This window comes from Prionailurus viverrinus, chromosome C2 (assembly GCF_022837055.1).
Source record: "Prionailurus viverrinus isolate Anna chromosome C2, UM_Priviv_1.0, whole genome shotgun sequence".
Taxonomy (NCBI): Eukaryota; Metazoa; Chordata; class Mammalia; order Carnivora; family Felidae; genus Prionailurus; species Prionailurus viverrinus.
The window spans coordinates 39,863,999-39,878,498 of NC_062569.1; positions in this window are offsets into that span (position 1 = coordinate 39,863,999).

Below are 14,500 nucleotides of genomic sequence, written 5' to 3' on the forward strand. Positions count from 1 at the left end.
TAATCAGCTAAATCATTTGAATAGTCTTTTAAGTTAAAACAAATGTCAGTGAGGAACTATTTAACTTCTATATAACAAAAAAATTACTCCAATATCCTCTGTTAGTTGTGGGTTTGGTACCCAGATTCTTAGGGAAGTATCTTTTCTGTTGAGGAAGTAAATTGCCTCTTCTGTCTGTAACTTATTTTTCATATATGGCTCTTAACTTTGTGGAATTATCACTTTTTTATGGAGACGCTCACCTGCTTGATTCATTAAGTGACAATTTGCTGTAATACTGTGACTATATGGGAAAGAGGTCTTTGGCTGAGGCAAACCCTGGGGTTAGTCACAGTTGGTATCTTCCATGAGAGAGACAAAAGTGTAATGGGGACCTGGAAGCTAACTTTTAAAGCCAGCTATGCACCACACCAGGGCTATACACGAAAGAACCCTTCAAAAGAAAAAAGCCCTGAACAGTTTGGATTGAGGACACTGTAACTAAGGCCTGTGTTGAGAGCCACGCAAGGGTTTTCTAAGACGCACGGAAAATTCTTCTCTATCCACCTCCCTGAAAGAAATGGTGTCATAAAAGAATAAAAAGTCCATCAATCTTCTCTTGCCTTTTTGAATTAAATGAAAGCTTAGAAACATGCATATTTAGAATGACACTAATTAAAGTCTAATTTGAGGGTTGTTTCGGAATTGCCAATTAAGTGATTTTCTTACACAGTGTGTAAAATCTGAAGGTGGGGTGGGTCATATTTGAGCCTTAATGTGCATCGTGCTGTTTTAATAATGCCTTGAAAGCACTGTGGAATAGTATGTAAGTAAAGGTTATATTTCTTTAAATTCTTTATTATAAAACATATTATTTTTCCATCCAGAGTGTTATGGATAATATCGCGTATAGTAATTCCCAAGAGTACTTCATTGAATCTAAGTTGTCAATTAACATATAAAGTTGACTTAAAACATTCCATCAAACAAAACTCACTATCCTAGCTTTTATAAGAAGTTCTATTTCCAAGTGAAGTTGGATTCTCCCTTTCAGAAAAGATTTGCAACTCACGTCCAAGATCAAATTGGTGTGAAATTTTAATGAAAATTTGCAAGAGAAGGTGGGGGCGATGTTAAATGTACAGAAAGGAGGAGATCTTTAATTATGTCATTTTCTGACACTTTCTTTGCACTTTACCATGCACAATATAACAAACATTGTAGCAGTTCTTAGAAGGCTTTGATGACCAGTTGATGGGAAAATGAGAACCATACAACTGAAGAGGCATCCAGCTATACATATGAGGCTGTACAGAAATTTTTCAAAAATATTCTCTGTTCATTAAACAAATTTTTATGTTTATTTATTTTTGAAAGACAGAGAGAGACAGAGTATAAGCAGGTGTGGGGTGGAGAGAGAGGGGGACACAGAATCTGAAGCAGGTTCCAGGCTCTGAGCTGTCAGCACAGAGCCTGACTCCAGGCTCAAACTCACAAACTGGGAGATCATGACCTGAGCCGAAGTCAGATGCTCAACCAACTGAGCCACCCAGGCGCCCCTCTGACTGTTCATTTTTTAACTTGGGTTGGCTTTAGAAGTATTAGTTAATTGTGCTTTAATGGTTAACCACCATACTATATGTATCCAGCACCCCTTCTCAAAGACTTTGCTTGTTAACTATATAAAGACTCAAGCAAAACTAATCTAAATTTCTGGCCAATTTCAGTGCTTTATTTAGCTTCTTGGTAATACAATTTAATAGTAGGTCATGCTATTTTATGTATGGAATTGCCACATGAGGCCCGAGATTTAGAAACATGAAACATTAATGATGCTAAAGGGATGGGATTGATAGAGCAATGTTTTCCTCATCCAAATCCTATTAAGGAATGACAGGTAATAAATTAAATATTAGAGATTTTAAAATATTTTGGTTAAATTTGATTGCCTTTGTCTTTCAGGTTCATTTAGAAGGACCACTTTAGAATCTTGGACTGTTACCAAAGACACATAATCCTATTCATTGCACTTTGTGGTTTTTTTTTTTTCTTGTCTATGTTAATTTTCAACTACTTGGAGTAACTTACTGGTAATCAGATGAACACTGTTGTGGTTCTTCATGTTTAAGAAACACATTTTAGGGGGCACCTGGGTGGCTCAGTCGGCTAAGCATCCGACTTTGACTCAGGTCATGATCTCACCATTCGTGGGTTCAAGCCCTGCGTCGGGCTCTGTGCTGACAGCTTGGAGCCTGGAGCCTGCTTCGGATTCTGTGTGTCCCTGTCTCTGTGCCCCTCCCCTGCTCACACTTTGTCTCTCTCAGTCTCTCAGAAATATATAAACATTAAAAAAAAGTTAGAAAAAAAACTAAAAAAAAGAAAAGAAACACATTTAACAAAAAAATCCCCTTCTTCAAAGACTAGTGTGAATTCTAATGAGTCGTGCATCCTTACTGATTTCTCTGGTGATGTGTTGTACCAATACATCATTTCTGAAACCTGTCTCTTTAATGATGTATTAATATAATACATCATCGGTCTGAGGCAGAAGAAAGATGAATTGCCTAAAATATGGTGTCTTTAATGGAACAAAAGATTTTTGGAATAGATTAATTTTAATTATAAAAGAAAGGGAGTCTACTTCTGAGTAAATCATATCAGCTCTTCCCAGTCAGTATCTGCATCTCTTTAACTAAATATAAAGATGCTGTTTAATTAGGCTTCCCCCCCCCCCACCTAGTTTCTTTGAGAAATAATGGTCCTGCACTATTGTATAAGTTTAAGGCATACAGCATGATGGCTTGACTTGCATATATTAGGTGCAGCTAACATCCATCTTCCCATCTTCTCATATAGATACAGTAAAAAGAAAGAAAAGAAGAAAAAATTCTCCTTCAGATAAGAACTCCTAGGACTTACTCTTGTTACAACTTTTTTTCTATATAACAGTGTTACCCATAGCCATCATGCCATTCATTGCATTCCTAGCATTTACTTATTTTATAACTGGAAAGTTGTACCTTTTTAAAATGTTTATTTCGTTATTTTGAGAGAGAGCACGTGCATGTGAGCAGGGGAAGGGCAGAGAGAGAGGAAAAGAGAGAATACGAAGTAGGCCCAGTGGTGTCAGCACAGAGCCTGATGTGGGGCTCAATCTCACTCTCTGTGAGATCATGAACTGAGCTGAAATCAAGACTCAAGACGCTTAACTGACTGATACACCCGGACACCCCTAGACAGTTGTACATTTTGACCACCTTCTTTTTTTTTTTTTTTTTTTAAATTTTTTTTTTTTCAACGTTTATTTATTTTTTTTTTGGGACAGAGAGAGACAGAGCATGAACGGGGGAGAGGCAGAGAGAGAGAGGGAGACACAGAATCGGAATCAGGCTCCAGGCTCTGAGCCATCAGCCCAGAGCCTGACGCGGGGCTCGAACTCACGGACCGCGAGATCGTGACCTGGCTGAAGTCGGACGCTTAACCGACTGCGCCACCCAGGCGCCCCAACCACCTTCTTTAAACAGTTTTCCCTCTTCCCATCCTCTGCCTCTGGTACTATAACCACAAGTCTGATCTCTTTTCCTCTGAGTTCTTTTGTTAATTTGTTTTATTTTGTTTTTTAGATTACACATATAAGTGAGATCATACAGTATTTATCTTTGTCTATCTTACTTATTTTACTTAGCCTGAGTCCTTCAAGGTCCACCCGTGTTGTCACAAATGGTAGGATTTCCTTTAATAGCTGAATAATATTTCTCTGTGTGTGTGTGTGTGTATGTGTGTGTGTGTATGTGTGTACCACAACTTATCTGTTCATCCATTGATGCACGTTTAGGCTGTTTTCATGTCTTGCCTATTGTCAATGAAGCTGCTATCAACATGGGGGTGTAGATATCTTTTCAAATAAGTGTTTTTGGGTTTTTTGGATATATTTCCAGAGGTGGCATTGCTGGATCAGATAGTAGTTTTATTTTATTATTATTATTATTTTTTTGAGGATCCTTCCTACTGTTTTTTTTTGTTTGTTTGTTTGTTTTTGTTTTTTTTTTATATAGTGACAGTATTAGTTTCCAATCCCACCAACAGGGAACAAGGATTTTCTTTTCTCCATCTCCATACTGGAATTTATCTCCTGTCTTAAAGATGGTGGCCATTCTAACAGGTATGAGACGATATCTTGTTATGGTTTTAATTTACATTTCCCTAATGAGTATTTAAGCATCTTTTCATGTGTCTGTTGACCTTTTGCAGATTTTCTTTGTAGGGTCCTTTATCCATTTTTTAAATTGGGCTATTTGTTGTTTGCTATTGAGTTGTATGAGTTATTTATATATTTTGGAAACTAACCTCTTTTAGTTTGATGTAGTCCCACTTATTTATTTTTTATCTGTTGCTTGCAGGTTAGTTGTCGTATCACAAAAACTCATTACCAAGGGGTGCCTGGGTAACTCAGTTAAGTGTCTGCCTCTTGATTTTGGCTTAGGATGTGATCTTGCGGTCATGGGATGGAGCCCCACATCGGGCTCTATACTGATCATGGATCCTGCTTGGGATTCTCTCTCTCCCTTTCTCTGTCTCTTCTTCATTCTCTCTCTGTCTCAAAATAAATAAATAAATTTTAAAAAATCATTACAAGCCCCATGTCAAGTAACTTTATTCCTATGTTTTTTTTCTTTTTTCCCAGAGTTTCATGCTTTTAGGGTCTTTCATTTAAGTCTTTAATTTGAGTTGATTTTTGTGAGTGGTATAGGATATGGGTCTAGTTTTATTCTTTTATATGTGAATATCCAATTATGCCAGTGCCATTTATTGAAATTATTACCTTTTCTTCATTTAGTATTCTTGGCTCCCTTGTGAAATATTAGTTGACTATACATGCTTGCGTTTATTGCTGGGCTCTCAATTATGTTGTATTGATCTATTTTTCTGTCTTTATGTCAGTACCATACAGTTTTGATGACTATAGCTTTATGATACAACTTGAAATCAGGAAGTGTTATGTCTCCTGCTTTGTTCTTCTCTCTCAGAATTTATTTGGGGTCTTTTGTGGTTCCACATAAATTTTAGGAGTAAAATTTTTCTACTTCTGTAAAAAAAATTCCATTGGAATCTTGGTAGTGATTACATTGAATCTATAGATGGCTTTCGGGAATATTGGCATTTTAACAATTTAATAATTCAAATCCATCATCAGGAGACCTTTCCATTTATTTGTGTCTTCTTTGATTTTTTCCTGTCAATACCTTATAGTTTTCAGAGTAGAGATCTTTCACCTCCTTAATTAAATTTGTTTATAAGTATTTTATTGTTTTGGATGCTACTGTACATGAGTCAGTTTCTTTGTTTCCTTTTCAGAAAATCTTTTGTTGGTATGTGGAAATACCACAGATATTTTATGTTAATTTTGTACCATGTTACTTTACTGAATTAATTTATTAGAACAAACAGATTTTTTGGTTAAGTCTTTAGGATTTTCCTTATGTAAAATCATGTCATCTGCAAAAGAGATAGTTTACTTCTTCCTTTCCAATTCGGAAACATTTTATTTCTTTTTCTTGCCTAATTGCTCTGGCGAGGACTTCTAATTCTATGTTGAACAGGAGTGGCAAGAGTAGGCACCATTGTCTTATTCCTGATCCTAAAGAAAAAACTTTGAACTTTTACCATTGAATATGATGTTAGTTGTAGGAATGTCATATATGGCCATTCATATGTAAAGCTATGTTCCTTCTCTGCCTAATTTGTTCGGAGTGTTTATTTTGAATGGATGTTGAATTTTGCCAAATGCATTTATTATATTTAAAATGATCACATGACTCATTTCTTTCATCCTATCAATGTAGTGTATCACATTGACTGATATGCATATGTTGAACCATTCTTGCATTCCAGGAATAAACCTCACTTGATTATGGCGTATGATCCTTTTAGTGTACTGTTGAATTAAGTTTGCTAATGTTTTATTGAGAGTTTTTGCATCTATCTTCATCAGGGATATTGGCATGCACTTTTCTAGTAGTTTCCTTTTTTGGTTTTGGTGTCAGGAAAGTGCTGGTCTCATAAAATGAGTTTGGGAGTATTTCCTTCTCTTTCATTTTTTGGTAGAGTTTGGGAATTATTGGTGTTAATTCTTTCTTTAATGGTTGGTAAAATTTACCAGTGAAGCTATTTGGTCCTGGGGTTTCTTTGCTGGGACACTTTCAATTACTAACTTTATCTTTTTAGTAATTGGTCTATTCAATCTGATTTGGTTTTGGTGAGCTGTATGTTTCTAAGAATTTTTCATTTCTTCTAGGTTGTCTAGTTTGTTAGCTGATTATTGTTCATAGTAACTCTTATAATCCTTTGAATTTCTATGATATCAGTAGTAATATCTCATTTTCCATTTATAATATTGTTGATTTCCATTCTTTCTGTTTTTTCTGCTTCTAGATAAAGGTTTGCCAATTTTATTTATCTTTTCCAAGAACCAGCTCTTCATTTGGTTAATCTTGTCTATTGTTTTCCTGCCCTCAATTTCATTTAGTTTTTTCTCTAATCTTTACTATTTCCTTATGCTAATTTTGGGCTCAGTTTGTTCTTCTTTTTCTAGTTCCTTCAGGCATAAGGTTAGTTGTTTATTTGGAATCTCTATGGTTTCTTATGTATGTGTTTATTGCTATGAATGTCCCTTGTAGACAGCTTTTGCTGCATCCCACAAGTTCTAAAATGTTGTATTTTCATTTTCATATGTTTCAAGCAAACTATAGATATAGTAAAAAGATCAGTGGTTGATATGCTTCTAGAGGATAGGAAATGAATACATGAGGCACAGGGATTATTAGCAGACTAATAATCTATTCTGTACACTGTTGTAATGGTGGGTATATAACATGTATTTGTCAAAGTTCAGAATTATATAGAAAGCAAACCTTACCATTGTAGACTACAGATTTCCCCTATTGCTTATGTCACTTAACTTTTATGAAATACCTACATTAGTACCTTTTTTTCATTAACTAAAAGAAATCTTCTAAGATTTTTGCTTTTACAAAATGGTAGTTGCTTCTTTATGTCATTTCAGCCTACCAAAGATTTTGTAGGAATGCCCCATTTTTGGATAGATGGATAAACTGTGATAACATATCAACATTGGTTCATTAATTATAACAAATATACCATGCCAATATAAGGTGTTAACAATACAGGAAACTGTGTCTGTGTGGGGGGAAGGTTGTGCTACATGGGAGCTCTCTGTACAATCTGCTAGGTTTTTGTAAATTCAAAACTATTGTAAAGCTATGGGGAATGTGTAGAGCTAGGAAATCTAGATCGAAGTCATTGTTCTTCCAAGTCAAATGATCCTAGGAGGCAAAATCAGAAAATTTTTCTTTGCCTTTAGTTTTTCTTCCCTCCAAAAATTTCTGTCCTTCATAACCTGGTACAGTTGCTCCCAGATCTCAATCTGTGATCCTTTTCAGGAAAGAACAATTTGCATATTAAGTTTCTCTCTGTACCTACTGTATTTATGCATCAGGAAACTGATGTCAGCCTATTGAGCCTCACGAATGAGATATTGCCTAAAGGAGTTCATTACCCTAAAATAATATTCTCACAGTTATTACCATTACTTCAATTTTTTTAAGTCATATATGCCAATGATCTTAACTACAGGTATAGCTGTCATGCTGAAAGCAAGCTGTAGGGGAATAATGAATCTAATAAGGATTGTAGTCGGAGAACACATTATTTTCTGGAGCAAAGTACTCCATTGACACAGAATAATGAAGTGTGATGTATAAACAAGTAAAAGAGCTCTTAATTTTAATTTAAAATACTATTTCCTCTCTCACTTGTGAATATTTCTCCTTGGTTATTAACATAGGTGAATTAAAAGTTATATCAACAGTCTATTCGCAAAGGGAAAAAAAGAGAATGGAGAAAAAGGAAAGAGATAATTGTGTTTGAGAAATGAAATAGTCAGAAATCCTGATTAGTGTGGGAGGAATAAATTATTAAATCTACCCACACCCTCTATTCTTAATCTCCACTATTCAATTTTATAATCATAAACATTCTCATTCAATGGTAAAAAACTAATTAGTATTCAAAAACGGATTCATTTTATGCCTGACCTTTATTAATTTCAGTTTGTGAATTCTATTCTTTGAGTGTACAAATAACTTGGCAAACTGATTTCTTTTATTTCTGAAAATCCAATGTTTAGTTAAAATAGTTTTAAGTTATTTTTTCTGGGCTTAGTGAACATTTATAACATATTAGTAAACATGAATAACATAAAGTGTCTTCATTAATTATTTGTGAATAAAAAGCATTACTTTTTAATAATCAGTTTTAATATAGACTCCCTTTGAATGATTCTTTCAGAACTGAGAAAGATTTTAAAACTGTAATTATGTCATACTATATTTTCATAGTAATTAGAAGGTAGAGAGTTTTGTGATTATAATGATGAGGAAACTAAAACACAGATAATTAAAATAAATTTTGTATTTTGGGGGGAGGGGAAGAGAAAAGTTAATATATTCTGAATCTTCCTACCTTTAAGAGGTACCACAGGAAGCATTTACTACATTTCTAAGAGTGTCTGGAGCATTTACTACATTTCTAAGAGTGTCTGCAATTCTGAAGATCAGAAAAGTGCAGAGTTTACTCTTGTCCATACTTTTTACCCACGTCCTAATCTTAATCAAGCAGTACTTCTAGGCTTTACACGTGGATTGCATTCAGACCAAGTCTTTGGTTTGGGTTCATTCCATGAGAGGGTGCTGATCAAAATATCTCAGTAAGACTCTTGTTTGAAACTTGAGGACTTCTGCAAATGCCAGCTACCTACCAGTCATTTGCCTACAGTTTTTTTTTTCTATATCAGCTATGAACCCCTACAGTTCACCAGAAAAAAAAAATGTTGATCAAATAAAGCCAAGTGTATTGGGTTTATTTCAGGAAGGGAAAACAGCACCTCATTGGAACTTTCATCATGTGTCAGGAGAGGCTATTGTAGTATTTCAGAGTCCAGACTGGATGGTTCTTAGTCATGTCTTACAAGTAGGAGACTAGTTTAGATGGACAGAAGTTGGGATATACTAACTTTGGATTGGAGGGCACAGTAAAAGGGTCTTAAAATGATTTCTTAGTAAGTTTTGATAAGTAAGCTGTTTTAGTTGGCTCACGATCTCATCTTCCAAGAGAAGGTATTTCTTGGAGCAAACAGCTAGGTTTTTTTCACTTACTGTCAGGATCGTTTAATAGAAGGGAGAGGATTTCCAGTATTGATTAACACAGGGATAAGGAATATGCTCATTTCATTTCTTATTTTGTGGGTGTCAATTTACAGCTACAAATGTGGGTCTGGAATGGAAATATTTTGTCAGCTTAAATCTAATTCCCAACTTTCCTGGTTAGCGGACAAGTCAAATATTACAATTATTGGGACTTCATTATTTTCACTAGACGGAGTCACACACAGATCTCAGTGTTCTATGTGGTACTTATAAATCGGGGGGAGGGACTCTAGTGTGTAGTCTTTTATAGATACTGTGAGTATTCTCATTGTCTATATCCATGTAATTCCCTGAAATTCCAGGGATTTTTACTTCCGTGTCCTTATGGTGCATGCAAGTAGTTGTTCAGTTCTATAAAATAAGAAGTGGATTTGGGGGTGGGGGTAATTAATGAAGCAGCTTCATCACATGTAGAGTCCCATTCTGAGGAATTTTGAGGGGAGGTAGCAGTAAGTTAATATAGCCATAAAACGGTACAAAAAATAATAATTGCAAATTTAGGATATTTAATAATAATTGCCTGAGATTGCTTTTCCTCCCCTCTATGACATCCCTCTATTTTACCTCCCTCCTGCATGTTGGTGTCAAAAGGTCATTCTGATAAGGTCAGAGGTGAGCTGAGGATATTTGAGTTGGGTTGAGTAGGATATACTTACTCAATGATTACGATATGACTCGTAATCATTTGCCTGTATAGTTAAGTCATTGCAAGTCATTGCATGTAGGCATGGCTTCCAGCACTAATATTTTCATGTACTACAACTCACTGGATATGGTGACAAAGTAAGTATTATGAGTGAAAATGTGCAGGGCCAAAATGTGTTCAGGGAGCCTACCAGGAGAAGGAAGTATGTAGGTAGTGAATAAGAAACAGGGCTTGAGATGATGTCTGGAACCGATAAATTATGTAGTTAGTCATCAGAAGTGTAAAATTCTAAGCAGAGGATTCATGTCCCATTGATGCACAGAGTGGGAGTTCCCTCATCTGAAATGTACCCCCAAATTCAGTAACACACAATATTATGATGAGTATTCAGTTGTGATAGTTTATTGCTTGTGCTCGTTGCTGTACGTGATTTTTTTTTCAATTCTTTTGTGGTCTAATACATATAATGTAAACTTTACCATCTTAACCATTTTTGATATACAGTTATGTGGCAGTAAGTACATTAATATAGTTGGGCAGCTATCACCACTGCTTGTCTTCATAACCCTTTTCATCTTGTAAAATTGAAACTCTTTACCTATTAAAGAATAATTCTCCATCCCTTTATGCCCCTGGCAAACAACAATTCTTCATTCCTTTATGTGCCCTGCTCCTGGCAAACACCCTTCTACTTTCTGTCTTTATGAGTTTGGCTCCCCTAAGTGCTTTACATAAGTAGAATCATATGGTGTTGGTCTTTTTGTGATTGGCTTATTTCACTCTAATGTTCTCCAAGTTCATTCATGTTGTAACATATGTTAGAATTTCTTTTCTTTTTTTAAAACACTTTATTTATTTTGAAGACAGAGAGAGTGAGCGGGGAGGGGCAGAGAGAGAGACAGGGGCACAGGATCCGAAGTGGGCTCTGTGCCAGCGGTAAGAGAGCCCAACGTGAGAGTTGAACTCACCAACCATGAGATCATGACCTGGGCCAAAGTCAGATGTTCAGTCGACAAAACCACCAGTTGCCCCCGAATTTCTTTTATTTTTAAGACTGAATAATACTCCATTGTATGATACTATACACAAAATTTTAGATCAACTCTATTTTTATAGTTTACAAATAACAAACTGTGCCATTTACAAAGAAGTATGCATTTGTGAAACCAACACCACAATCCAGGTATAGAATATTTCTACAATCCCCCGCAAATTTTTCTTGTGATTCTTACAATTCATCTGTCCTCCTGTCCTAAGCTCTAGGCAAAGACTACTCTGCACTTTGTCACTATAGATTACATTTTATCTCTTGAAGAATTATAAGTGTGCATATATGAATTCATACAGTATGTATTCTTTTCTGCTAAGAATAATGATTTTGAGATATATTCATATTCATGCATCTCTCTGTGACCCATTGCTTTTATTTCTTTTTTTTTAATTTTAACATTTATTTATTTTTGAGAGACAGAGAGAGAGACAGAGCATGAGCAGGGGAGGGGCAGAGAGAGAGGGAGACACAGAATCTGACACAGGCTCCAGGCTCTGACCTGTCGGCACAGAGCCTGATGTGGGGCTCAAACTCACAATCCGCGAGATCATGACCTGAGCCAAAGTCGGACACTCAACCGACTGAGCCGCCCAGGCACCCCCATTGCTTTTATTTCTGAGTGCTATTCCACTGACTAGGTATATCACATTTTGTTTTAGCCATTCACTTGTTGGAAGTCATTTGGGTTCACCCTTTCTCATTTTATTTCAGATATCAAATGTGCTATTTATGATAGTTATTGTTATTCACTTACTATCTGAAGGATCTGTAGTGACAACCTCTCGTTCTTGGCTTGGTTATTAATCTTCTATTTCTCTCTCTTTCTTTCTGTCACTCTTCCTCAAGTTAATCACTTTAACCAGGGGTACATCGATTCTATTAATCTCTTCAAGAATCAGCTTTCAGATTTATTAATATATTTTTTCTCTCATTCCTTCTTGGTATAATCTTAACATATCTTATTTTCTGCTTTTTTCAAGTTTACTGGACTTTTCTTACCAAGCATCCTAAAATAATACTTTAAGCTTCTTTTAGAAATTTCTTTTGTTCTAAAATCATTTAAACATAATTTTGTCTCCCAAATGCTGCTTTAAATATGCTGTATTTTCTTTAGTCTAACAGTATGAGAGCTGAAATAAAGATGGCAGAGAGTCACTTTGCTTTTACCTCTATAGGGAGCAGGAGCATAGGGTGACTCAAATTTGTCACAGTTCTATGCATGTCTAGGGATGATCATGAAAGCACTGCAAGTAATGATTTGACAGTTACAAATACATTTGGTGAGAAGGCGAGAAGCAGTGACTTATGAGGATTGATTGCATATCTCTCTTTCTTTCTGTATGTATGTATATAACAGCATCAGTTTGAACTGCATAGGTCCACTTATATGTGGATCTTTTTTCAAGAGATACAGTACAGTACTGTAAATGTATTTTTTCTTCCTCATGATTTTCTGAATAACATTTCATTCTGTCTAGCTTACATTATTGTAAGAACACAATACATAATACATACGACATACAAATGTGTGTTGGTTGACTGTTTATGTTATCAGTATGGTGTCCAGTCAATAGTAGGCTATTAGTAGCTAAATTTTGGAGGAGGCAAAAGTTATATGTGGATTTTCGATTGCATGGTGGGGTCAGTGCCCCTAACTCCACATTGTTCAAGAGTCGACTGTGTGTGGGTGTGTGGGTGTGTGGGTGTGTATACACATACTTGGTTTACCTGGGATTTTATGCTTAAATGTTAACAAACACAGAATTAAGTCCTTTTAACTTATCCATTCTAGTTGCCTTTGCTTTTAATTAGATCGGTAAGTAATTCACACTTAATATAATTGCTGATGTGTTTATGTTTTGGTTTAATATTTTCTTATATATCATTTTTACTTGGCTTGTCACTTCTGATTTTTGTTTCTCTGCACTGTTTTCTCACTTAGTTTTGTATATTTTTTTAATTTGATTTTATCTATTGGATTCTTAAACATGACTTTTATTGGTTGCTTCAGGGATCATATGAATCCTCCAATTTTCCGTCTATTTAGAGGCAATATTGTAACGTCTCATGTATAATGTAGCAAATCTTGCAACTCTCTAGTCCATTTACCCCACCCCCATCGTCCTTTATGATATAGTTACCCAAGGCATTATATCCACAAGAACAATACTGTATGTTTTGTTTTATACAGTCAAATGTATCTAAATTTCTGATGCTTTTTATTTTTTGCTAGAGATCTGAGTTTCTCTTGCAGTCTGAAGAACTACATTTAGTATTTCTAATAGTACAGCTCTACTGGGAACAAGTTCTATTGGTTTTCTTTTACTTAAATGTGTCTTTATCATATTCTTGAGGGCTGAATTGCCTGGATGTGTAATTCTGGGTTGCCGGTTTTATCTTGAAACACCTTAAAGATGTTTTCAAATGTCTTTTGTGCTTCACTGTTTCTGAAGCAAAGTCCAAATATCACTGTTGCCCTGTGTTTCAGCTACCTAATGTTGCATAAAAACCATCCCCAAACTTAATGGTTTAACAACGTTTATTTTCCTCATGAATTTGTACTCTGTGTAGGACTTGATGAGGATAAGCTTGTCTGTGCTTCGCTCAGTGTGTGCGTGGATGGCTCGGATGGTGGGGTTGAAATTGTCTGAAGGCTCACTCACGCGGTGTCTACTACTTCTGTGGAAAGACTCAAATAACTACATGTTTCAAGAGCTCGGGCTCTTCTGGTAACTTTCTTCCTCCTAAACTGTAATGGACCTAGCTCGTCACATCATCCCTTTTCACTTTTGCTCTGTGACCTGGGCCACCAGGGTTCTTTGCAAACTCTATCCGCTATGGTGGCTGCCGTCATGACTTGCATAACTTTCTGTAGAAGTCAAGAAAATACAATGAAAGGGAAAGTAGACAGAGGACCAGAAAGATTTGGATGAGATGCCAGCTCACATACATATTTAAAGGAGAATCGTTACATGTTTGTCATCCTTGGGTTAGAAATCTTCAAAAAACACAGAGTAGAGAAATTGTGTTTTTAAATCCAAGATAGAACTTATTTTTTACCTCCCCTGGGTTGCACAGTAAAAGATGCATTCCTTGAAGTGTCATGATTCCAGAAACCATTCATGTCAATTTTGCCACGGAACGGTGACAATGAACAATTTCTGTCTATCAACAAAAGAAGATTGGCTTGTGCTCTTTTCTTTATTTTTGGTGCTAGCAGCTGTACTTTGACGTACTTTTATCTTTCTGTCTGAATGGCTTTTTTGACCCTTTTCTACACCATTTTTTTAAGGAACAGTAGGGGTGCCTGGGTATCTCAGTTGCTTAAGCGTCAGACTCTTGGTATCAGCTCAGGTCATCATCTTGTGGTCGTCAGATGGAGCCTCGTGTCATACTGCATGTTCAGTGTAGAGCCTGCTTGGGATTCTCTCTCTTCCTCTCTCTACCCCTCCTCCACCTGTGCGCTCTTTCAAAATAAAACAAAATAAAGAAAAATAGATCTTCTTTGTTGTTCCTAACTTTTTCTGTTGTGATTTTACC